The sequence below is a fragment of the Pleurodeles waltl genome, chromosome 6 (genome assembly GCF_031143425.1).
Source record: "Pleurodeles waltl isolate 20211129_DDA chromosome 6, aPleWal1.hap1.20221129, whole genome shotgun sequence".
NCBI lineage: Eukaryota > Metazoa > Chordata > Amphibia > Caudata > Salamandridae > Pleurodeles > Pleurodeles waltl.
Window position 1 is genome coordinate 1,649,947,532 of NC_090445.1, and position 25,460 is coordinate 1,649,972,991.

Sequence of the window (25,460 nt, forward strand, 5' to 3'; positions counted from 1 at the left end):
ACTGAATAATGCACAAAATCACAACTGTAAATGTCAGTGTCTTAGAGTACGATTCTCTCAAGGCACCACACTTCACCACTCACTCTGCTAATGTCTTCCTGGTGGCCCCTGTAGCCCTGCATCCTCTCTTTTAGAAGATAGAGTGAATCAAGAGTCCCTCTTTGTCTCCTGTTATAAGCATATCCCACATATCTTGTGGGGCCTGCAGCAAGATGAAATGGACCCCTGTAGTGAGGTGGAGGCTGGGTGCAGGCCGCATGTATCTGTGCCTGCCCAGATTCAGTCTGTGGAGACAAAGCACCAGAGCTGGTACAGGTTCAGGTATGGGCCAGGATCTGCGTTGTCCTACAGACGTAGCAGTGACGTGGTCCACTTATAATGAGAACAGCATTGTGGTTCCTGCCAGAAACCGGAATGGACTCCAAGGAGGGCACAGGACATGCTGGTTCCCCTTAGTTCACTTTCATGCAGTCAGCTCTTACTGGACGTCCACACCCTCTCTGGGGATGTGCTGGGCCTCTGTCCTTCTGGAGAGTTTTCATCTGACAAACTATTGTGTTCTGAAAGCTCCAGAAAAACAACAAGTTGACAATTATTTGAAACTAAAGACCACATCTGTAACCATGGTGTCCTAACCATACAAATCTAGGTAGCCACAGCAGGTGACTAGCAGATAACAACTGATGTACTGCAGCATTTCTGTCGCACTTTCCTACCTCTTGTCAAGGCCCAAAAGCACATTCCAGACACTCAGATGAATAGTTACCACAACTGTAGTGCATACATGGGAGAAGTGTGTTAGTTAAAGTGACATACATTAGTGTTGAGTTTTGGAGTTGTGTGTCTAACCTGAACAGTGTGCTCCAGACTTGGGTCAGCTGCATGTATGCACACGCTATGGTATAGAGCAATAAGTCAGTAGTTTACCCATCCCATATGTTGTTGATGCAAAATACAATCCTGGTGAATGAAGGGTTCAATCATACAATGAGACGTGATTGCGTTACACAAATAATTACCTTGGCTTGCAATATGGACCTAATTTAAACATGGAGAATGCAAGAAATAGCAAAGTAATCCTTGATCCAGCCAAGAGATCCAGGACATACTTGGTACAAATGCATCTCTTTCCTTAAAGATGTGACTTGGTACCCTCGGTGACGGAAGTATCAGAACACATTGCTTTTTATCTTGACTTAGAGAGTCGACATAAAGGACATAGTCACCCACCATTTGTGTCAGTAATGAGAAACCACAAAACATTTACAAAGGCGATACACAGAACAGCACAGCCTATCAGTCTGTGTGGTCTCCACCACAGGGTGGCTGCTGAGGATTTGCTGCTGTCTCCACTTTTATCTATTGTGGGATTCTGTGAGCACTGCACAATACTTTTGTCCACATAAGAAGACTTACCACAGGAACAATCTACAACATCAGTTTTAAAAAAGTGGATCTCATGCATTGTTTTACTGAAACATATTATGTCAATATATAGCAAGTGAATGAACGTGAAGAAGCGATATTGCCACTGACATTTCTAATCAGATGATGTGGACATAGGCCTTGTGAATCATCCTAATAATAAATTAAAGTTTATATCTCACCAACTACATATATTTCATTAAAATACAATTGTATTTAATCAAAGTTGCTTACAGAAGCAGTGTATTTTATTTATTGTATTATTTATTTATTTATGCAGCTTTATACAGCATAAACACTGCCAAGCGGCATTACAGAGCTTTCTAAACAGAAATTAACATTTAAGAAAAATACCAAGAAGACAATTCAACAACTCAACTATGACAAGTGGAAGAATAATTGCATGACATCAATATTTAAGAGAATGTTACCTATGAATGAACACTGGCTAATGGGGCGTAAACAATACAAAAACAAAAGCCACTCAAAACATGGGCACCAACAATCACAGTAGAAAGAGAAGATCCAGTCTAAGGGGATGCTCACAGAATGAAGGGTAGTGGTTGAAACGTCCTCATGAGAGAGAAAAAAGTCATAATTGTAGGGTAGACAGCGAGGACCAGATAGGTAGGGCCACCAAATGGAAATGTCCCTAAAACAAGAGCGCTTTCAACTCCATTTTGAAAAATAAAAGGCAAGCATTGGTTCACTGATTAGGAAGGAGAGAATTCCAGGGTCTTGTCACACTGCCAAAGAAATGTTGGGAGATAGTTTCTTCTCTTTTGAAGGGAGGCTGGTTGAGAAGTAATGTGTTAAAACACACTAGGAGCGATGACCTCCAGAAAGTTTCAGTTTTGCAGCCCAGTAAACAAGGTCACAGCGTGCACTGCTTTATGAGTGATGCAAGCTAATTTGACCTGGGATCTAGTTTCAGTGGGGATCCACATGAGCGCTAGGAGCTCTGGAGTAGTTTGGTTGATTCACTTGTTTCAAAAATACATCAACCATCTGAATTCATTTATGCTCTAAGATGGGCCATGTGGGCTTTCACTAATCCTGTAAGCGTGAGTTGTAGTAAACCAGCCTGGAGAGAACGAGGGCTTGGAAAATTGTTTCAGATCTTCCGTAGGGATAAACTGCCTGATACCCCTAAGATGTCTGAGTTGGAAGCGAGCACTCTGCTCCAGGGTGTTGATATGCGACTTTAGATTGATCCTTTTATCAACTGTAACTCTCAGTGAGTTGGCATTGTCAAGGACGATGGGGTGGAAGTTCAAAGGTTGAAAACACTTTTCATCCAAGCTTACAATGGTAAATTAAACTTCTTAGGTGGGTGGCCATCCATCTTTGGACTGTCTCCAATATTTTAAAGATGAAGGAGATGTTTCAAAGTTCCAAAGTTGCTAGAATTTTCTTAAGTGACATTTAATCTGCTATGATAACTTTTATTTGTAGAGCAAGATTAATCACCTTGCTGTGACCTTTTAGCATTAGAGACCGACCAGGGCTGAAGTATGGGGAGGGCATCTAAAGATGGCATACAGATGCCTTTATTGTTTACTTCAGTAATCTGCTATTGTACTCATGAAACAGAAACCGAGGGGCCTAAGTAGCAAGGGAGAAATGTACTGAACATTTGGTAGTGTGAAGTGCTCTGGAAAAGGGAAACAAAATAGGGACAGTGTTAAGATGCACATAATCCATCCGTTATTACTTTTGTGAAAGAAAGATACTCATTTCAGGATATTATCATTGCTGTTAGACCTGTACTGTGATCAACATTTAAAAAGTGCTTTAATTCAAATGCTACAGCCAAAGCCTGGTTCTATGATAACTAATGATTTCTCAAACTATTCGTGTGAGAAATAAAAAATGAAATCAGCTAAAGTAAGATTGAACCAAACATCTTCCAAATTCTTACAATTCCTATTTCATTGTTATTTCTTAAACAAATGATGGAGAGCATAAGGAGTGAATTTTCAGTATTTTTAGCAATTCATTTTCAAAATATCTTTTTAGATAACATTACAAACATGCATCAGGAACCTAGAAAACATGTCAGATTTCTTGCCAAAATGCTGCCTAAATAAAGAGAAACTAGTATATTTTTATAGACAACAAAATTGTACTTCATCCTAACACAACAAATACAAGTTTCTGCCTCGACTGGCATCTATCACCTTCACGAGTAAACAATATTTGGAGGAGAGTGGCTTGAAATGCAATGTCTCATACGGGTATTTTCAAGGAGACCTATAGTATCATAGTTATTTGATATGAATCTGACCTGTGATGTCTGGGTGTGAGAAATTGCTGTGTGAGTGGAGTCTGTACTTGTTGTCTGACTGGAGTCAGGGAGGTGTGAGGAGACGGGCTGGGCTCTTTGCTTTCTGGAGGGTTTTCTATGTATAGAACCAATAAAAGCTTGTGCCCAAACTTGTAAACAGACTTATTAAATTGAACCTTTTGTGTGTGAGCAGTGACTGCAATTATTTGTGGCACCATGGTACTATGGGGAGAGACAAGGCAACAGCAACACCTGACAGCTCAAAAAGGACAGCATTAGAAGCTTATTTAGCAAGAGAGGTTGTCGACAAATAAAGTTGTTCTGTTCACAATCTAATGAGGAAAGAAGAGCGGGCTTGGGTAACAGCACTGCAATGAAGAGAGAATAGCAGTGTGGAACTCTGCCCCCAAATCTGCATCAGTGGCCTGCCACTGAGAATTGGACGCAAATGTGGTGCCAAACACAGATGAAAGCTGCAGTGACTGCACTAGAAGGGGTAAGTATTTGGATTTATCACTGTCTGGCTTGTGGGAAGTGGTAGCTACAACTTTCACTGCAGACTCAAGCTAAAGTTACGAAGGTGCTATTGATGGTCTATTATGATACCTACTGTGTCCTCATCTCTTATAAGTCTCTAGGGATAACATTTATTAGCTCCTGTGGTTGTATATATTGAGCCTACTTAGAACCTGATGTAGAACCTGATGGATGGTGCTCAATCTGCCAGGGTGGCAGAAGACATTACTTTCAACATGCTTATGGACCACTGGCTATCAGATTTGGAGATGACCACTGGCCCGGTGGTCAGCTCTCTATATTGGAAGGAGTCACCATCATGGCACTTACTTTCAATGTACAAGATGTTTGGTGTACTACCGATGTTCAACAAATGTTAAACCTCTTTTGTTTTTCAGAAGCAAGCTCCCAAAGCAGGAGTTTGTTTTAGAAAAATACAAAAAAACGAATGAACCCCAAACCTCAGGAGTTTTCTATCAGGGTGTGGAGGTCATTTATGTTTTTCCCTGACCAACACTGCCAGGTTTTTCGTGGCAGTGATGGACAAGAAAAAATGACTTTACACTTTCTACCCTAAATAGGGAAGGTTGTGTAATGTCCTTCCTTCAGTGGCTGCTACTCCGTTGGGAAATGTTTTCCATTAAAGGATTCATTAGGGGATAACTTGAGGTTTGCAGTTCACCTAATAAGGCAAATGGACTGAAGGGTTTGTCGGACAGGGGGTTCCCCCACATTTGGGACCCTGTCTGCTTAACTCTACATCTCGGGCCCTTAAGCTTGCACCTGAACTTGGATATAGTGACATAAACGTACTAAAGTGAACCTTCTTAAATTTGAACAGTGAATACTAGGGGTGTTAGAAATTCGCCCAACTTTCTGTTGTGTAATTACGAGTGATTTCAGAAAATGATGTGAAATTACGCAAATAACGTGAAATGCAAATCTCTCATTTTGAGCCACGTTAGCACAAATTGCATCCCTGCTTCAATTTGGGATGCAAGGATGCATTTTACGCTAAACAATTATTGCAAAAACAAAAGCACCACAAGTAGCCAATCAGGCTTTGTAGTTGCTGTGCCTTTGCAGTACATTTTGTACTGTGACTGGAGCATTTGTGCTAATTTTTCACCATTAATGGCACATAGTTATGCAGAGTGGTGTGAAGGCGTAAATGTGGGAATTCGCTACCCAAGAGTAACCAGAATACTATAGAACCCTTGATTGGTTTGAATGGGTTGGCTACCTTTATTTAGACAGTAGTAAATCTAAAAGTGTACTGAACGTTAATAATACCTTATCAGATTATGTGCAGGCGAATAACCTTACAAATATTCCATATTTTTGTGCTGTATGTATGTGTAATTTTGATGTATATGATTTTAGTCCAAGGATCTGAAGTTACCCGTGATAAGACTCTGGAAGGTAAAAAAAATAGTTAAGAAACCTGCATTTCAAAAGTCTGAAGTAAGTGAGATCGATGGTATTCTCCACCCTAATAACAGAAGCATCAGAATATGATTTTTTGTCGGAGACTCAACCTGCTGTAAAATAAAAGGAATACAACTCCATAATTTTGCTTTGGGCACAGTAAAGACACCGCCACCAAGGCAAGACTTCATCTGTTTAAGGAATGGCGGGAAGTAACTACTCTTGAATGTAAGTACCCTCTGCAGAGTGTATGGAAACCGTCTATTCTACACAGAGGGCCTCATTCTGACTTTGGCGGGCGGCGGAGGCCGCCCGCAAAGTACCGCCGTCAGAATACCGCTGCGCAGTCAAAAGACCGCCGCGGTAATTCTGAGTTTCCCGCTGGGCTGGCGGGCGACCGCCAGAAGCCCGCCCGCCAGCCCAGCGGGAAACCCCCTTCCACGAGGATGCCGGCTCCGAATGGAGCCGGCGGAGTGGAAAGGGTGCGACGGGTGCAGTTGCACCCGTCGCGATTTTCAGTGTCTGCTATGCAGACACTGAAAATCTTGGTGGGGCCCTGTTAGGGGGCCCCTGCAGTGCCCATGCCATTGGCATGGGCACTGCAGGGGCCCCCAGGGGCCCCACGACACCCGTTACCGCCAACCAGGTTCTGGCGGTCAAAACCGCCAGAACCAGGCTGGCGGTAAGGGGGTCGGAATCCCTATGGCGGCGCTGCCTGCAGCGCCGCCATGGAGGATTCCTCAGGCCAGGGGAAAACCGGCGGGAAACCGCCGGTTTCCCTTTTCTGACCGCGGCGGTAAGAATAGGCCTGGATGCACCGCCAGCCTGTTGGCGGTGCATCTGCGGTCCCCGGCCCTGGCGGTCCATGACCGCCAGGGTCGTAATGACCCCCAGAGTGTGGGGCCTTGCCACGAAAAGCTCTGAAACCCAATGTAAGCATTTTAAAATGAATACGCTGTTCCACCGAGAGCCAATGCAAGAGTCTCAGATGTGGAGAGATGTGGTGGCGCCTCAGGACTATCCTGGTGAATCTTTCTGCTGCATTCTGAATTAACTGAAGTATGAGCATCATATACACTGAAAGGCCAAGGTAGAGACTGTTAGAGTTGTCCGGGCAGGACGTCGTGTCCGAAGAATTACCTTCTGTTTTCCTTGACTCAGTGACCAAGTCAAGAAACTTTTTTATAATTTTCATCTTGAAGAAACAGACGGACAAAATGTGATTGATTTGTGCTACAAGGGACAGAGGGCCTGATTACAACTTTAAAGGAGGTGTTATTCTGTCCCAAATGTGACGGATATACCACCAGCCGTATTACGAGTTCCATAGGATATAAAGGGCTCGTAATACGGCTGGTGGTATATCCGTCACATTTGGGACGGATTATCACTTTCCTCCAAAGTTGTAATCAGGCCCAGAGTGTAATAAAAAATAATGCACATATTTTTAACCAATGAGGTAGGATTAAGAGGACTGGTAAGTTCGGATGGACATCAGAAGTAGGGAAAAAAACAAAACTTCTATTTTGTTGGATATAAGTTTTAAATGATTTGCATCCATTCGCGCCACAACCCATTTAAGACATTTTTTTAAATTATAAAAAGCTGCCTCCGTTTCATTTTAGAAGGATAAAAGCAGATGGGTGTTGACAGCATAAGATGCTACATTGAGGCCCCAAGATTTGATATGATTCATCAAGGGGAAAAGGTAAACATTGAACAAAAGCGGGCTCAGAGCGGAACTCTGTGGAACACCACACACCAATGGTTTAGGAGATGAGAAATGTGGGTGTAAATACAGCAGTTGGGAGTTGCCAAGCACAATATTCCCATAAAGGAGCCGTGCCCTAAATGCTGAGATTGATAACATTGTTTAACAAAATAGCAATGTTGAATGCAGCTGACAAATAAGGTGGATAACCATAACCGGTGAGCTCTTATCCAAGTTTTACCTGACAAACTCTGCCACCTCCAAAAGGGCAATCTCTATACTATAACTGGTCTGAAAACCTGACTGTGAATCATGGAGAATAGAATTAGCCTCCACAAAAGTGAATAGTTGTTGATTGGCCAATTTCTCAAGAATTTCTACAGGAGCTGGGAAGAGAGATAGCAGTCTATAATTGCTCATCATGCTTGTGTCAGAATAAAGCTTTCTTTGGCAACGGCAGAAGAGACGCCTGTTTTCAACACTCAGGAAATACTCCAGACATTAGAGAGGCATTCCATATTTCATTGAGTGGAGTTAGAGTGCTGTGCCAAGAATCTGAAGGACAGACATCCTCTGGGGAACTGGACTTACATTTTAATAACTTAGTCAAAGAGGATTCTAAAAAGATAGGGGCAAATTCATAAAAAATTAGCTTGTGACACAGCAAAACTCAAGGGATGGCTTCCATACTTCCCATATCGAGTGAAATGAGGCTAGGGCAGCAATTCCCAACCTGTTGTTCGCACCCCCCACCCGACACCCCCCTGCCAGGGGTCCGTGACACACGCCCAGGGGGTCTGCAGGCCTGGCCAGCAGGAAGGCCTGTATCCAGGTGGGGCCTCTGACAGAAAGGTGTGTGTTTTTATATTTATTACTTCCTTTGTGCAGCAGTTTTAATAGTACTGCACATCCATCCTTCTGGCAAAAATAAAAGTGTCAAGATAACTCTGGTGATTCATTTTCCTGCTGGAGAGAGAGGAGAGTTTTGTCTATTGGCAGTTTTGACTCATCTAAGGTAGCACAGATGGTTAATATGCCTCCTGCAAGTAACGTGTATCACGCAAAGAACGGTATTTTATGTGCAAAGTACAGTGGGTTACTGCTTTTGTCACAAAGATTCTTTTGTTACTGAACAGTTCATAAGTTACAATCTTAATCTAGCACAGTGAGCTATAAACTACCATCAAAGAGCTGCATGCAAACTGCATGGCACAAATTAGAAAGTTATGTTTTTGCCCAATCTTTCCGTTTCCTTATGCTGCCTTAAAAACGGCTTGCTTGCATAGAAATACGTTCTTCTTATTAAAGTCAACTCTAACCACTGTGTTATGTTCTGGACCCTGAGTTTGTGCTTCTCCAGACCATCCACTCTCAGAAAAAGCCTACCAGTGTGGATGACAAGTGAATCCTATATCTTGTCGTCCCTGTAAAGTGCTCCGACACCCTACACTGGTATGAGAGGTGCTGTAAAACAAATGAATTACATATGACAGAGAAGTTATCAAGAGGAGAGAGGCCCTTATGGTTTTACATCCTTTCCCCACCACATATTTATGTGAAGAAGTTTTCTCAGATTTTATGTACCTAAAAAATAAATAGAGAAATTGCTTGGGAAATGTAGAATCTGACCTGAGGATCCAGCTTTCCTAAATAAAACTAAGCATTGAAAAGTTAGGGCCAGATGTATCAAAGGGTTTTACCCATTCTGTGTCTATGGGAAAATGTATTCATACATATGGCCCTTAGTCCCTGAGATGCAGCGACAACCTTCCAATTAAAGTTTTTCAATTTTGACACATTTTTTCAAATAAAATAATTATATCTTTAGTAATTTGAGTATTTGTTTGGTGTATACATTTGTGTATTTTTTGTGAATTATTGTTTTAATGTTCTAAATTGTATTTGTATTAATTTGTTGGGGGGTCCCCGACTTCCTGTAATAATTTAGTGGGGGACCTTAGGAGTCAAAAGGTTGGGAACCACTGGGCTAAAGCTTCCAACGGGGACTTAGAAAAGGAAGAGTAAAGATTTTGAATCATCCCATTGAAAAAAAACTGATAGATTTCACAAAGTTTGTCCTAGGGGGTAGTGTTCATTTTTGTCATATCAGATGACACACATGAGTTGACTATCTTAAACATTTCCTTTGACAAATTTGATGCTGCTTTGTTTGGTGTGCAAAATATTCTTCATTGGCAAACAGAGTGTTTTTTGCAGAAGTTCCGAAGTGCTTTTTTGTAGAGGATCTTAATATTGGAGTCATATGATTTCCTCCAATTGCGCTCTAATTCCTCGCACTAACTTTTCTCTGTTCTTAGGAGTGGGTAAACCAGGGTGCAGAAGACCTCAGTCTTTTTGCCTTGTACTTTTTTCAGGGGACAATGTGATCTAATGAATTAGAAATCCAAATATTGAACAACAAGATGTCTTTGTAAAATCAGAGGAGCTGAAATGATGGACTGACCCAGAGCTTCCTCCATCAGGTTCCTCCACTTTCTTTTCATCTCCTGAGTAGGGGCACTCCTAGTCTGTGTAGAGGGATCAGAAAAAGGCAAAAGGAATACTAAAATGATTGGTTCAAACCAACTGCTCTGGATCTTTTACACACAGGCTAGGGACATTAATAAAAATCAAACCAAGCAAATGGCCTGTCCTATGAGTAGGTGCCTGGACCTGTTAAATTAGATTAAAACCTTCCAAAGTTTGAATGAACTGAGCAGCTATAGTGGAGGTGGGGTCATAGGGTAGTCTTACATCACACCTCTTAAATCTTTTAGGCTGATTGTGTTCATAAGTATCTTCACTTTTTGATAGCTCTGTCATCCAGGCCAAATGAGCTTGTAGAATAGTTTAAATATTTTGATATGCAGAGGGTCACGTTCAGGTCTGCTATTGATACACAAACCATTGACATGCGATGTTCTTGTTAACATTTAGAAATGGCACATTTTCTTTTGAAAGCTTGGGTATGATACATTAATATTTATTGTGTGAATTCATGTAAGTACTGTGCTTTGTGACTCTTGTGTTTAGTTTAGGGGTTCAAATCTATTAATCACTTTCCTTTATTCTTTACCTCTGGCTAGTCTATAGCTTATGTTTTTTTCTCTGAGACATGGCGAATTCTAAAGATTTAACTTTAATGGCATGACATTTCGAAAGTACTAGATCATGATGAGTTTCAAGGGGTGAGGTAATAGATGTTGCCACATTGATGTAAAAAGCCAGTGGTGGAAACTATTGAAGTGGTCTCTTACCATTCCAGGTCACATGGCGTGGCTGGGTTTGGCGCCAACCTAGCTCAGCAACTATCAGATAAAGATAGGACATTTAAAAATGACTCTACTTGTTACACCAGAAAAACACCTTTATACCTTACTAATGTGGTTCTGTGATACTGAGGCGAGTTTCAGAAGATAATAAAATTAATCCGAAATCCCATTATTGTGGTGCCAATAGATTTTTAAAACAACTACTTTCACACATTGATTGACTTGTAGGGGTGAATCATGGCCAGCTCTAAATGACCTTATTAGTAATAGCCACACCATACTAGAACACTGAGCATATCAATTGTTGCTTGTTAGATATTGAGGTTAAAAAACCAGCGGAATGGGAGAGAAGTTTCCCATTCTTGCTCTATCGAACTTAGAGGTGCCAGGAAGTTTATTATTGGTGACAGACAAGGTGATCCTTGAAATGTGATTAGGGATCTTTTTGTAGGGATTTGAATTTTTTTTTATTTTAGTCATTTGATGTAGAGCGTGTCTTCATCCAAAGGGCAGTGGCGTGAACATTTATTTGCTGTATTGGAATCCTTACTACATGGGTGATGTTCATAGAATATCATTGTTGTTCTGGTGTCTGTTTAAACCCAGACTACAGAAAACAGGAAGGAAAGGAGTATTGAACTAGAAAAATATGTATATTTTACATTACACATATTGTACAAATTGCACTATTCGGCACTAGTCATGCATGTACGATCTATAATTTGAGCCAAAGAGAAAAAGGGTGTTTTGTGCAGAATCACATGATGTTTGTTGGAATGCGAAAGCCCGAACTATAACCCTCATCCCCTGGATGGAACATAACCAACTATGCAACAAACCTGATTTTTTTATGGATGCTGTTTCAGATTTTCTGTCCATAGGTTGAGAACGCATATCTTCTGGGCTTCCTTTGGCACTTCTTGCTTTCAGTCTTGGTGATGTTGTGTCTTAGGTTCCAGTGATATTTTGAGATTCTTGTTATTTTTCTGGCAGGATGGTCAGAGCAATGGTATTTGTTGGGTGAAGGAGTAAGATAATAATTAAGAGAGGCACTACCTTTTTCACATAATTTATAACATTTACTCTAATAGATTATTTTGTATTATGCCAAAGCAGATAAGAATTGTATACATGTATGATAGGTTTTGCTATCCATTCTCTGTCCAGGGGGAAAGACTGACATATAATGACTCTTATTGTTAAACGAAATTAATTTAAATTAAATGGAATAATAGAGCATACTTGGAGGTATTGCCACCCTCAACAGTTGTGTTTTCTCGTGAAATAATAATTACATTTTGAGGGAAGGAGTGAGAAAAGAGGTCCAGGGTCTTGTGCCAAACACAACATTCCACTAGAAATTGATGTGGATGTTGAGGGCCACACAATGCAGGCCTAACAGGGTGAGAGTGCTTTTGCTGTACTTACTGAATTCTGTGATGAGGTGGGGAGTGTTAAGTAGAGCCAGACTATAGTCATGGACATCTGTGAGTAGCAACCACATGGAGGAGCAGCATCAGTGCTTGGGCAGCCATTCTGGAGAACGGTTCAGACGGGTAGGGTTTTTCTGCTCTATAAAAGGAAGAACTGGTACCAGTCTATCTGATTTTTACAGGTGATCTAATTTTGGAGGAGAAGGTAATGTTGATGATGAAGCCAATTGATTTCTCATTTGCAATGAGTTTGGCTGTAAATTGATCAATCGTCATACCGGAAAGTCACTCTTGGATCAGGACTTGTTTGTTATTATTGGCCTTGCTGATAATTCAATTTGGGGCAGGCACTTGACTCAAAGGCTTGGTTGACATAAATAAAGAGTCAACAAATGTCCATCATTGTGGAAACTTTCACATAGGTTTGCCTGTCATTGTCATATTGCTGAATCTTGATAGAGATTCTGAGAGGCTGCATATACCTGATGAGGATGACTACAGAGAGCATAAGTCATCAACAGACTTCGCAAGTCACTAGTAGCCTCTGGGATCTCAAAATGCAAAGCTGTAGAATATGAAAGGCTGAGCAGATGTTCCTTTAGGATGCCTCATCAGAAGGAACATGCAGCAATTCTCGAGAGCTTTGGTTTGGATCCTGTGAACACGTTTGGATTGTTAAAATAATGAAAAAGCTCCAAATGCTCATGTTTAACACATGCAAACTCAATTTTCTGATGAGTTTCCCAAAGGACATATTTCTGTATAATATCGACATTACTTCAAACTGAACAAAATTTAGTGGTTGTCAAAATTCAAATTCTATGCTCTAGTGGTTTCTTCAATCACAGAACAACAATGGTCTATTTGAAACCACTGTGGACTTGAAACATACTTGGAGCAGTACCACAGCCGGTGGTTCGGGTTAGGTATGTAATTTGTATAGAGAATTGACATCCAAGTAGTACTTTAGTTTTAATGTTATGCAGATTTTTGGCACCGTCTACAGTATTGATGTTGCATCCAAAATCTGTGCTATCTATATTTTTTGCTGTGATGTTTTTGTTTGGTTGCTAAGTAAAACAATGACGGCCAGAGTAACTCATTTTGTTTCCAATCTCAAGAAATAGGACATATCATTTTGAAAGTAGAAGAGTCCCTTTAATTAAGGTACCTAAAATACAACAGAAACTTGTTCAATAAGCAAGACAAAAGTAAAGAATACTTAAAATATTCTGTAACACCTTTTAATGTTGTTAAGATTAGATCGTTCATTCCATTATGGAATTTTTGTGCATGTGTAACTCGGAAACTGGAAAAAGATGGTTGCCACATTTTAGTGACACAGAGGCTTTCCAGTCATTTAATGCATTTTCTTATTTTTCTGATAATCCATTAAGTTGTTTTTTAAATATGTGTCAAAATGTGGAATTCTATTATGCACGCCAATGTATATACATTCCCCCATAAAACATTCTCACCTCTGACCCCATAAAATCAAATAAGTTTGTGCATACGCAATGAAAAACATAACTGGATAATTTGTGAACTTCAAATGAAATAGCATTTTGAAAAACACATTTAAATGGGATTTGTGTGCTCTGGGGTTGGTGTGAGCAACACTCACGCTTTGATGGAAAACAGTAACATATTCCCTTACAAACAAATGAGTAGAGAGACCTATTTTGAAACAAATCATTTTGCACTAATGTTACTGTTTGAGAGCAGCTGGAAAAGCACACACAAGGGAACAATAACGCATATATATAAACTGGTGTTGCTATTGGACAAATCATGAATAAATCCAACACCACAATGGAACAAATGGAGTTCATAGTTGCACTTACAAACTTTGCAACATTTTAACACCTAACTAAATTAGAAACACACACTCACAAAAGGCCCATGCAACACACACCTAGTCAACCCGTTTGGCCACACCTTGGCATATCATGAACACAAACCCCTTGCTACACACAATTCCAGAGTGGAACATACAATTTTTAATTCGCACTTCAGGACCAGTTTCCATGTTCACTTCATGTTCACAAACAGTTAACGAAAGAGAAGCACATACACAAAACACTAAACACACAGCTTAAGTGACATTGTCGAACTTGACACTGTGGAGAATTGTAAAAAAAATCCATTCACACACACAACACCAAAGTGGAACATCTGGACTTTCAAGCTTCACCAAATAACTTTACTCGACTTTCAGTGCTTGTGAACACCTAATTAAATGCACACACAAGGTACATACGAGACAGACCATAAAAAAGCATGGTCAAAGACCTCGTCGAGGTGGTTCATGAATTCAAATCTACTGATACACTCATCCACAGATGGATTAGATGGAGTTTTAATTTGCACTTAAGTGCGTTAATGGTTGCACACAACAACAGAGACATACACACAAGAGAAACACAACACGGGCCCCATGTCAGCACTGGTAAATTCTACGCTTTAGTGGACCATATTTACAAATCCATTGACACATACAAACACTGCAGTACAACAAATGGAATCTCACTTTCCAAAAAGATACTTTGGATCAATTGATTTATTCACAAGAAAGTATACCTACTGAACACTGGAGGACAAAGCAACACACAAGAGAGACAGCCCGTGATCAGCGTAGTTGAAACCAATGCCTTTGTAGACTATTTATTTCTTTAACGTTTTTATATATTGCAACTCTACCTAAGATAGGGGTTAATGTGCTTATCTGTGCATATCTTCCCTTAAGCACATACACATTATTGTAGCATATGGGGCCTGATTTACAAAGGTAAACATAGATGAAAAGTCTAAGTTTAGACCAAAAGTCTAAGTTTAGACCTAAAGTCTAACTTTACTTATACTAAAGTTAGACTTTTGTTCTAAGTTTAGACTTTTGGTCTAAACTTTGACCAAAAGCCTAAACTTAGACCAAACGTCTAACTTTATTATGAGAAAAGTTAGACTTTACGTCTAAACTTAAACATTTGGTCTAAGTTTACTTTTGTGAATCAAGCCCATGGATTGTTACTTTACACCAATAATAGGGCACCTCTTTTTTCAGTGAACAAATGATAAACAATAGACACACAGCTAAGGCTCTTTATCTGAAATTCAAGCTGCTTACAAACACTGAAAACCCTGGAAAAACTACACCCACAAATAAAAAAGTTACATAAAATGTGTCAAATGAGGCCATTTGTACCATCATTGACAACAAAGATATTATATATGTAGAATTTATACTATATGCATATGTGTTAGAAATAGGGTCTCTAGTTGGCAGTCGGTTTGCACCTTGTCCAAGTAGGGATCCTCAGTCTAGTCAGGATAAGGGAGATACCTGCTCAGATAACCCCTGTTCACCGCATTGGTAGCTTGGCCCGAGCAGTCAGGCTTATCTCAGAAGCAATGTGTAAAGCAATTGCACATAACACAAAGTAATAAGTGAAAACACTACAAACAGACACCACACCAGTTTTAGAAAAATAGCCAATATTTATCTATATAAAACAAGACCAAATACAATAAAAATCCAACATACAGTAATAAAAACATGGATTCTGCAAGATTTACTCAAAACTACAGTTCCTTGAAATTGATAGCTATCGGGCTATCACGGTGTTGTGATCAACAAATTCAACAGTTCAGGCCGGCTGCAGCGTTGCGGGGCAGCTACGGTGTCGGGAAGACCCACAAACAGTACCTTGGATTTGCAGGGCATCGTGATCCTCGCGGTGAGCTCCAGAGTGCGGCGTCGCTGACGTCGCGTTGTTAGTTCCAGAGTCGGTGCAGGAGTCGTCGGACCCTTGAGGTCACAGGCATTGCAGATCAAACTCCAGGCTCATGAAGTCAGGTGCGCCGCCGTGGATGGCGTCGGGGCTGCGGTGCGAAGCGGGACAATGCGACGTGCGGTGCCCACAGGTCACGGTGAAGGCAGCAGCTCGGTGACGGCATCCATCGGCGTCGGTGAGACCAGGGCTGTGGTGTGAAGTGGGGCGGTGCGACATGCAGTGTCCACAGGTCACAGTGCAGGCAGCGTTGTTGTCGTTACTGAAGCGGTGTCGTAGGTACGCTCAAGCCAGTGGTACGGGACGGTGCTTCGTGGCCCTCACGAGCAGGGTCCACAGGCCACGGTGCAGGCAGGATGCCTGGTGAAGACACAGGAGTTGATGGTGCTAGTGCCGGTGTCAGCAGGAGCATCGTCGTTGGGGATGCCCAGGCTGCAGAGTGAGCAGGCGAGGCCGGAGTGCGGGCCCATAGGTCGCGGTGCGAGCAACAGCTCGGTGAAGTCGTCCGATGACGGCGTCGGGGAGACCAGGGTTGTGGTGCGAAGTAGGGCAATGCGACTTCGTGTGGCGTCGGCAGGTCGCGGTGCAGACCAGTGGCGTTGTTGGCGGTGTCACAGTGGGTTATCCTCTTGAACAGCACAAAACACACAGTTCCCATTATTGCAGTTCGAGGAAACTGAAGTCTTTGGTGTCCCTGAGACTTCTAACAGGAGGCAAGCTCTACTCCAAGCCCTTGGAGAATTTTCTTAAGCAGGACACACAGCAAAGTTCACCCTTTTCAGGCAGAAACAGCAACTGCAGGCCAGTCCAGCAAAGCAACACAGAAAAGGGACAGTACTCCTCCTTCAGCTCTTCAGCTCTTCTCCTGGGCAGAGGTTCCTCTTGATTCCAGAAAGATTCTAAAAGTCTGGGGTTTTGGGTCTTCTTCTTATACCCAGTTCTGCCTTTGAAGTTGGCAAACTTCAAAGCAAAACCTCAAGTGTTTGCAAGATCCTTCCTTGTCCAGGCCAGGTGCCCGGCTCATACCAGGGGGGTCGGAAACTGCATTGTGTGAGGGCAGGCACAGTTCTTTCAGGTGTGAACAACCACTCCTCCCTCCCCCCTAGCTCAGATGGCTCATCAGGATATGCAGGCTACACCCCCCCCCTTTTGTGGCACTGTCTAGAGAGGTGCAAAACAGCCCAACTGTCAAACTGACAATCCACAAACAGGCAGAGTAACAGAATGGTTTAAGCAAGAAAAATCCTACTTTCTAAAAGTGGCATTTTCAAACAGACAATTGAAAAACCAACTTCACTAAAAGATGTATTTTTAAATTGTGAGTTCAGAGACCCTAAACTCCAAATTTGTATATGCTCTCAAAGGAAATCTGCGCGTTAAGGATATTTAAAGGCAGCCTTAAGGCCAGGAGTACACTCAACATGGCAGACAGCTCCACCAGCCTGCCTCTGTGACCCAAGACCCCGCCCTTGCTGCTGTAGAAGTTTGAGGCCCTCCACCACCCGCAGGCACCCACCTGCGCCTCATCTCCGGTGCCTAGTGGTAGGCGTGAGTATGGTTGTTCCTACTGTTGTGCCGTTTTTTATCTCATGCCTTTTTTGCTTAATTGTGCATTGTTGTTGTGCCTTCTATTGTGCCTTGTTATTGTGCATTTTTAGTTTGCTGTTCATTGTGCCTTTCCCGGGCTTGCCCGCCCGTTTCTGGTCCTGCTGCTGCGTCCCCTGCGGCCTGCCCCCTTCACACCCTCATTTGTAACTCCCTCCCACCTCCCACCTCCCAGCTGCTCCTCCCTCCCACCTCCCCTTCTTAATGGCGGCCGCTGTGCAGTGCCGAGTGTGACCCCTGACCTGCCTTAAGTCCAGGGGTACACGCGACATGGCAGACAGCTCCACCAGCCTGCCTCCGTGACCCAAGACCTCGCCCTTGCTGCTGTAGAAGTTCGAGGTCCTTCAGCACCCGCAGGCACCCACCTGCGCCTCATCCCTGGTGCCTAGTGGTAGGCGTGAGTATGGTTGCTCCTACTGTTGTGCCGTTTTTTAACTCGGCCTTTTTTTATTAATTGTGCCTTGTTGTTCTGCATTCTATTGTGCCTTGTTATTGTGCATTTTTAGTCTGCTGTTCATTGGGCCTTTCTCAGGCTTCCTCATCCGTTTCTGGTCCCGCCGCTGCGCCCATGCCCCCCCTTGCGCCCCCATTTGCCACTTCCTCCCTCCTCCCGCCTCCCAGCTGCTCCTCCCTCCCACCACCCCTTCTTAATGGCAGCTGCTGCGCGGTCGCGTGCAGTGGGCTCGCCGCTGGCGCGCCAGAGGCGCGCCATAGTCAAGTATGTCCGCGCCCATCTGCGCCCGGACCGCGCCCAGCGCATGTCCCCCGCACCTCCGGCGTCCCCAAGCGCCTCTACTCCTCCACAAAGCTCCTTGCTCTCAACCCTGGCCGGCACACTGCCTGCGCCCAGGCCGACCCCAGACACACCCACGGACCTTTCACATGTCACTCATGCCACTTCTCCTGCACTCACACCAACAAGCAACACATCAACGCCAACACCACCTTGAGAGGAACCCTCGTCTACAGACCACCAGGGCCCCGTCCCCCATCGCCGACGCTATCAGCTCCCACGCCTTCGCCTCCACGGACTACCTACTCCTCGGCGACCTAAACTTCCACGTGGAAGGCACTAGCGACTGTAACTCCATTGCCCTGCTGGACAACCTCGCAAACATCGGCCTTAAGCAACTGGTCACCTCACCCACCCACTCAGCCGTTCACAAGCTGGATGCCATTTTCTCCTCCAGCAGCCACATCACCTTCACTCACACCACCGAACTCCATTGGACTGACCACCACTACGTCCACTTCTCTTTCCTGAAGCCCACCACCCACCACCAACAACATCCTATCCCTTACCGCAAGTGGAATACGATCTCCAAGGAACAACTGATCTCCAACCATGCCCAAGCTACACCACCCATTACCAACGACCCCAACGCCGCTGCCCTCAACCTCACACGATGGCTTGACGAATGTGCTAACTCCCTCGCCCCACTCAAAAAAAACAACAACACCCGCATCAACAAGACAGCTCCCTGGTTCACCGCAGAACTTCCCACCTCCAAACGAGAATGCCGGAAAATTGAGAAAGCTTGGCGCCAAGAACCATCAGTGAGCAACTTCTCTGCCCTCAAATCAGCCATGCGCAAACACCATCATCTCATCCAGACCACCAAACGATCCTTCTACAAAGAACGCATAGACAAAAATGCACACAACAGCAAGGAACTTTTCACAATCATTAAAGAACTCAGCAAACCCAAATCCTGTGCCATCGACCCTCCGCACTCTCAAGACCTCTGCAACTCCCTCTCGAGCTACTTCCACTGCAAGATCGCAGACATACACGAAAGCTTCATATCGTCGCCACCCACCATCACCGCCATCGACGCAGCCAACCCCACAGCACCTTGCCGCACCAACGTGCTGAACAACTGGACCCCCACCAACGATGAAGAAACCAGCACAACCATGAGCTCCATCCACTCAGGCTCCCCAATAGACCCCTGCCCCCACAACGTCTTCAACAAGGCCAGCCAAATCATCGCTCCCCAGCTCCGGGCCGTCATCAATAGTTCCTTCGAGGCCGCAACCTTTCCAGATATTTGGAAACACGCCAAAGTCAACGCCCTGCTCAAAAAACCCAAAGCAGACCCCAAAGACCTCACAAACTACTGACCTATCTCTCTACTCCCCTTCCACGCGAAGGTCATAGAGAAGATAGTAAACAAACAACTGTCCCACTTCCTGGAGAACAACAACATACTCAACGTCTCCCAGCCTGGACTCCGCAAAAACCACAGCACCGAGACCGCCCTCATCACCTGCACAGACAACATCAGGTCCAGACTGGACAAGGGTGAAACTATCGCCCTCATCTTTCTAGACCTCTCCGTAGCATTCAACACTGTATGCCACAAAGCCCTTCGGACACGCCTCTTCGATGCCGGAGTTCGCCACAAAGCCCTGGACTGGCTCACCTCCTTCCTCTCCGAAAGAACTTAAAGAGTTTGCCTCCCTCCATTCTGGTCTAAAGCTACCAAGACCATTTGTGGAGTCCCCCAAGGATCCTCACTCAGCGCCACCCTCTTCAATATCTACATGGCTCCGCTCGCCAGCAGCATCCGCCCCCACGGCCTCAACATCATTTCATATGCTGACAACACCCAGCTCATCCTCTCTCTCACAAGGAACCCATCTACCGCCAAGAACAACCTACACGCCGGACTCCTCGCCATTGCTAGCTGGATGACAGCAAGCCACCTCAAACTGAACTCAGGAAAAACCAAGATCATCATCTTCGGACCCAACAAGACAGCATGGAATGACTCTTGGTGGCCTGCCACCCTAGGACCACCCCGACACCCATCACACATGCACCAATCTCGGCATCATACTAGACTCGTCTCTTTCCATGACTCAGCAAATCAACGCCATATCATCCTCCTGCTTCAACACCCTCTGCATGCTACGAAAGACCTTCAAGTGGATTCCAATAGAAACTAGAACAGTCAACCATGCCCTCATCAGCAGCAGACTGGACTACGGCAACGCCCTCTACGCAGGGACCACAGCCAAGCTTCAGAGAAAACTCCAGCGCATCCAGAACACCACCACACATCTCATCCTCAACCTCCCTTGCCATGAGCACATCTCCGCCCACCTCAGATCCCTACACTGGCTGCCCATCAACAAAAGGATTGTCTTCAAAATCCTAATCCACGCTCACAAAGCCCTCCACAACACCAGTCTGGCCTACCTCAACGAACGAATCAACTTCCACATCCCGACCCGCCAGCTCTGCTCCGCCGACCTCGCCCTCGCAACAGTCCCCCGCATCCAACGCACCACCTCCGACGGCAGATCCTTCTCCCACCTCGCCGCCAAAACCTGGAACTCCCTCCCCACCAACCTACGCAGTGGTGTTGCCCACTCCACCCCTGGGGTGTGACTCTTCTCCTCCCTCCCCCCAGGGGCAACTCTGTCCACCAGGACTGTAAGCCACAGTGGCCACTGAGAGCTGTCAGGGATGAGAACCAGGCCCCGGGCCTCTCAAGGCTCCCAACCTCTGTGACTGTGGAGAGTGGGGGGCGGTAGCCCCAGGTGCCTGGCACCCTGTGACCACTCTCCCTTCCACTGGGTCAGGGATAAAAGCCTGACCCTGGTCATCCCCTCTGGGGAGTCCAGAATTGTCAGTGTGCTTGTAGAAGCAGTCCTGCACAATTCTCTCACCAGTGCAGGGATGCTAACAATAGCATCTACCCTCACATCAAAACATTAGTCATGCATCATACAACCTTTAACACACCGGATAGAAATGATTACTCTTTAAACAGCAGGAATGATGTGTTGGTTTCATGAGGTTAAGATAGCACCTTAACTTGCGAATATCATGGCTTTTTTAAGACAGTGCCACCAGGGGTGGCTCCTCCATAAAGGCGGAGAAGTGTTGCCCACCCTCCAGCAGCAGAAGGTGCAGACCTTTCAGAACAAAAGGATAATAAACTATATTTATTATCCTTTTGTTCTAAAAGGGGCGGGCCACGTGGGTGACGTGCACAGGGGGGAGTGCTCATCTTGGGCCAACCAAACACACATGCGCTGTAGGCTGTCTCCAGCCCGGCAACCGTGTTGCCGGGCTGGAGAGAGCCTGCACAGGCTCCCAGTCTGCCTGGGAGCACCCTGGCTTGGCGCTCCCAGCCAATCTTGACGCTGATCGGAGCCTGTTTCTGCAATGACGCTGCAAAGGAGTGGCGCAGGTCAGCGGATGAGTAAATTTTTCATTTAAAAAAAATATATATTTAATGTACACCCCCCTTTAATTTGTAAAGCATTGGACGTGATCTCACAAGTCAGTCACTGTGGTAATAGCATAGAATTTGACCACTGCTGTACGGTAGTAAATGTGGGAATGTACGTAAACATGTTATTGTGCTTCATTAGTTTTACTTTGGCATGGCATAAACACGTTTTAATACTATATTCTGTTGATGTAATCATAAATTGGCAACAATTTGCGTTCCATCAGAAGTTAGGTTTTCAAGGACACATTGGCATCGAGGACAATCTAGCAGTGAAGGTAGGCCAGCTACTTTTCATGAAAAGGTCAAATTAATGTAATCTAAATTCAGGAGCCAAATGGTTTAAATGGCACATTAAATGGAGGTGATGTGAACTGCTCACTATTCAATTGATAGTCAAGTATAGAGTATGACAAACCTTTCAAAGGTGGCTCAAGGAGCAGCACCAGAGCTGGTCCAGAGAGATTTCACAAGCATTTTCTCTGTGTGAGGTTCGAGTGGGAGCATGGGTTGTGTGCAGACAATACAGGTTATATTTGTTCTATCGCTAGGGCACCTTGATCTCCAAGGCCTGGTCAAAGTGAAATTGTGCATCATGCAGGCACTATACCACATATGGAGGAGGGCAATCCACAACTGTGCTTTAACAGAACAAGTGTGAGTACTGTGAAAGGCTGTAATGAAAGGAATAAGGAACTTGGGATCGAGTGGGAGCATAATGAGGGACTGAACTCCCAACCGGACTTTTCTTGCCACATTAAATGGAAAAAAAAGAGCGCAATTGCGCTGCTATAGTTCACTCATAGTGAAACATATCGGCAAAAGTGCAATTATCTACGTAACCGGCAAAAGTGCAATTAACTATGTAACAGGGTCGATGTCATGCAAAGCGCTCGACTTCTGCCATGCGAGATCGCGCTGCGAAAAAAGATAAAAAGTAGTCCACAAACCGGACAGAAAACAGCGAGCCTCGCACGTTTTCAGTACTTGGTTGCTGCGCTCGAGGAGGGGTAACCACCGGAAAAGGCATTACGTATACATGCCTTCCACTAATGAAAGCAAGCAGATTTTAAAAGGTGAGCCTACGAACCAATGAAAGACACTGATGTGACATGGACGTCCGAGCCCTTTTCTAACTACTAAAGAGCTCTCGCAAGCGATACGCATGCGCAAGCGCATGCGACGCAGGCTCAACCCTAAAAAGGGCTCTTTCTAGACCAAGATGTACCTTTCTGCAAAATTTGGTGTAATTCCATTCAGTGATTTGGGCTGTGGTTGTGTCTAAAAACTGCAAAATCCCAATAGACATTGTGTGGGGAAATAGTGTTTTCGGACTCCCCCTTTTTCTAGACCCCCGCTTGACGGATCTACCTGAAACTTTCCAGATAGCAGCTGAAGTAACTGGTGCACTCATTTTGAAAATGTCATGAAGATTTGTGCCAAAGTTATAAGCAAAACAAAAAACACTTTGTCTATGGGCAAAGTTGGTCCCAGCTATAAACTACTTATTTGCTATGGCTAGTAGGTAATATCATTAAGGTAAATGTATGCAGACTTGGCTATAGAAAATCTTACGTTTCGATATTCTACCCCTCAATATTCTGTCTATGATATTAAGGCCCTGCAGTATTACCTACTTGGTAGTTAGGAGGCAGACCCATACAGGAGAATCAGCTTCCGTTGCTTACGTTCGAAGGCAATTTGCCACGATGAACCCCTTTAATGTATGGATAAAATATAAAGTATCTGGGAGCAAATTCACTTTTATAATTTAACTTGAGGAGTTTTTTCCTGGTTATTACAAAATAAATACACCACGTAGAAAGAAACAACGGTGAATAACGTTTCAGTGTAATTGCATCATTACTTCATGAATCCTAATGACATATAATATTTTTATATAAATCTCTTTATTGGAGTTTAAGTATCATAGCACAATAAACAACTCCGGGGTTGGCACACGTCCCTCCGTAATCCACAATGTTGGAGTTTTCCCGGACCGTGCATATGTCATTGCCGGGCAATCGTATAACTCCCCGACCCAACACCATTCCCCTGTTGCAGGCACTACAACTTTATTAGGGCACATACTCAACAGTATCAGGCAAGGGCACAGTTCACCATCAGAGACGGGTCACAGGCACCCCAGGGCATCTAAAAAGGGCAACAGTGTGTGGAATCACATAACCAATAATGTCACAAGTAGGCAACAATGTTGTAAACATTCCTCCCTTCACAACGGCCTCTCATCACCCTTCGGCTCTAGTGCCATGATATACCTACCCCCACACTGTGCAATCAGCGCCCCCACTTGTCCCAGCGGCGGAACCCAGCCAGCACATCCACTTCCGGTGCAGAGGTGGCCTTCTGTCCCACAAAAAAAGCACCAGGGCCAGTGCATCAAACCTGCTCATGTGCTTGTCCTCTTTCAGACTGGGCCTTATTCAGCAGACAGCATTCCAGGGTGAGGGGCACCACTCACTCTGCCACCCCCGATAGCGTCTCCGTTACCTCCCTCCACACCTTTCAAAATGTTAGTAAGTTGTGTGAGGCAACCTGGGCACCCCCGCAGAGCCCCATGGATATCCGATGGATGCGCGGCGACGTCAGGGAGGTCTGGGGGACGTAGTTAAATTGTGCGTAATGGAAGCATGGGCTCCCGGATACCTCCGTCATGTGTACCGCAGCCCTCACCCATTGCTTATCGGATAGGGAGGCGCACAGAGCAGCCGTCCCCTTTCCCCTGTCCGGAACCACTGCCTCGCAGCGCTAGACGTGCTGAGTGCTGAAGATCGGTGTGACTGCATTTTGGACACCCCGTGCGTAAGCAAGACCTGTAGTGGGAGCGACATCCGCAGTTCTTTGGCCCCTCGCCCCCGCAGCACGGCAGTCGCCTGTCAGATGGCGCGGTAGTCGAGGAAGTGCCCCGCCGATATTAAGTGATTATTTCCCAGAGCCCGAAACGACTGCGGTAGCCCCTCCTGTCACAAATCCACCGTGAGCAATACCCCCCTCCTTCAAGGCGAGCACAGCACTCTGGCAAAATAAGTCCAGTACAATCGCCTGCAGCCAAATTGGTAACTGGGGCACATTCAGTGGGTAATTCTCCCTACCTCGAACATATTTATGCCAACACTTGTGTGCCACGTGCATCAGACTGTTCTCTAGGATTCCTGAGCGGGCATTGTGCCACAGCCCCATCAGGAACGGCTCCCCCCGTCAGGTGCTCTGCACAGCCCCCCACTTTGCTAAAGGTACCATCCCAGCCAGAGCTTCGACCACTGCAGCTGAGTCAGAAAGCTCGTCATTAGGACCTCCTAGGCTGCCTTCCACTAAGGGGCACTGTGTTGTTGATAGGGCAGCCCTCTTCCTGCCCTGCCCCTAAATAAAATCCAATTGCAGCCCATTAAGCCTCCTAAAAAAGTGCCCTAGTACAAGCAGATGCAACGCAGAGAACACATGCAGCAATCGAGGCAAAATCAGCATCTTCGCAATTTCCACTTGGCCAATGGGAGACAAAGGCAGCCCCAGCCAGAAGGGGAGGGAGCCATGAGTCATGTCATAAATTCACCTCCGAAAGCAGCACGACACCTGACAGCACGCTGCCCCTTCAATGGAAAGAGAAGAGCAGTCCATCACCACATCAAAACACAATTATAATCCCCCATCCAAACACCGGCTCACTGGGGTCGCAGTAACAGAGCTAGGGTTAATTTGGCCAGAAAGTGTGCTGTACACTGGGGCATAT

At 44.7% G+C, this 25,460-nt stretch overlaps 1 long non-coding RNA gene across 1 annotated transcript; it reads right to left on the reverse strand.

Annotated features, from left to right (window-relative positions):
* Positions 1-1,750: 1,750 nt before the first annotated feature.
* Positions 1,751-24,625, reverse strand: LOC138302199 (uncharacterized). Its single transcript, XR_011205334.1, has 3 exons — positions 23,996-24,625; positions 11,479-11,625; positions 1,751-3,079 (listed from the first exon to the last, which is right to left on the reverse strand). It is a non-coding gene; the product is annotated as an uncharacterized lncRNA (long non-coding RNA).
* Between the last annotated feature and the right edge of the window lie 835 nt (positions 24,626-25,460).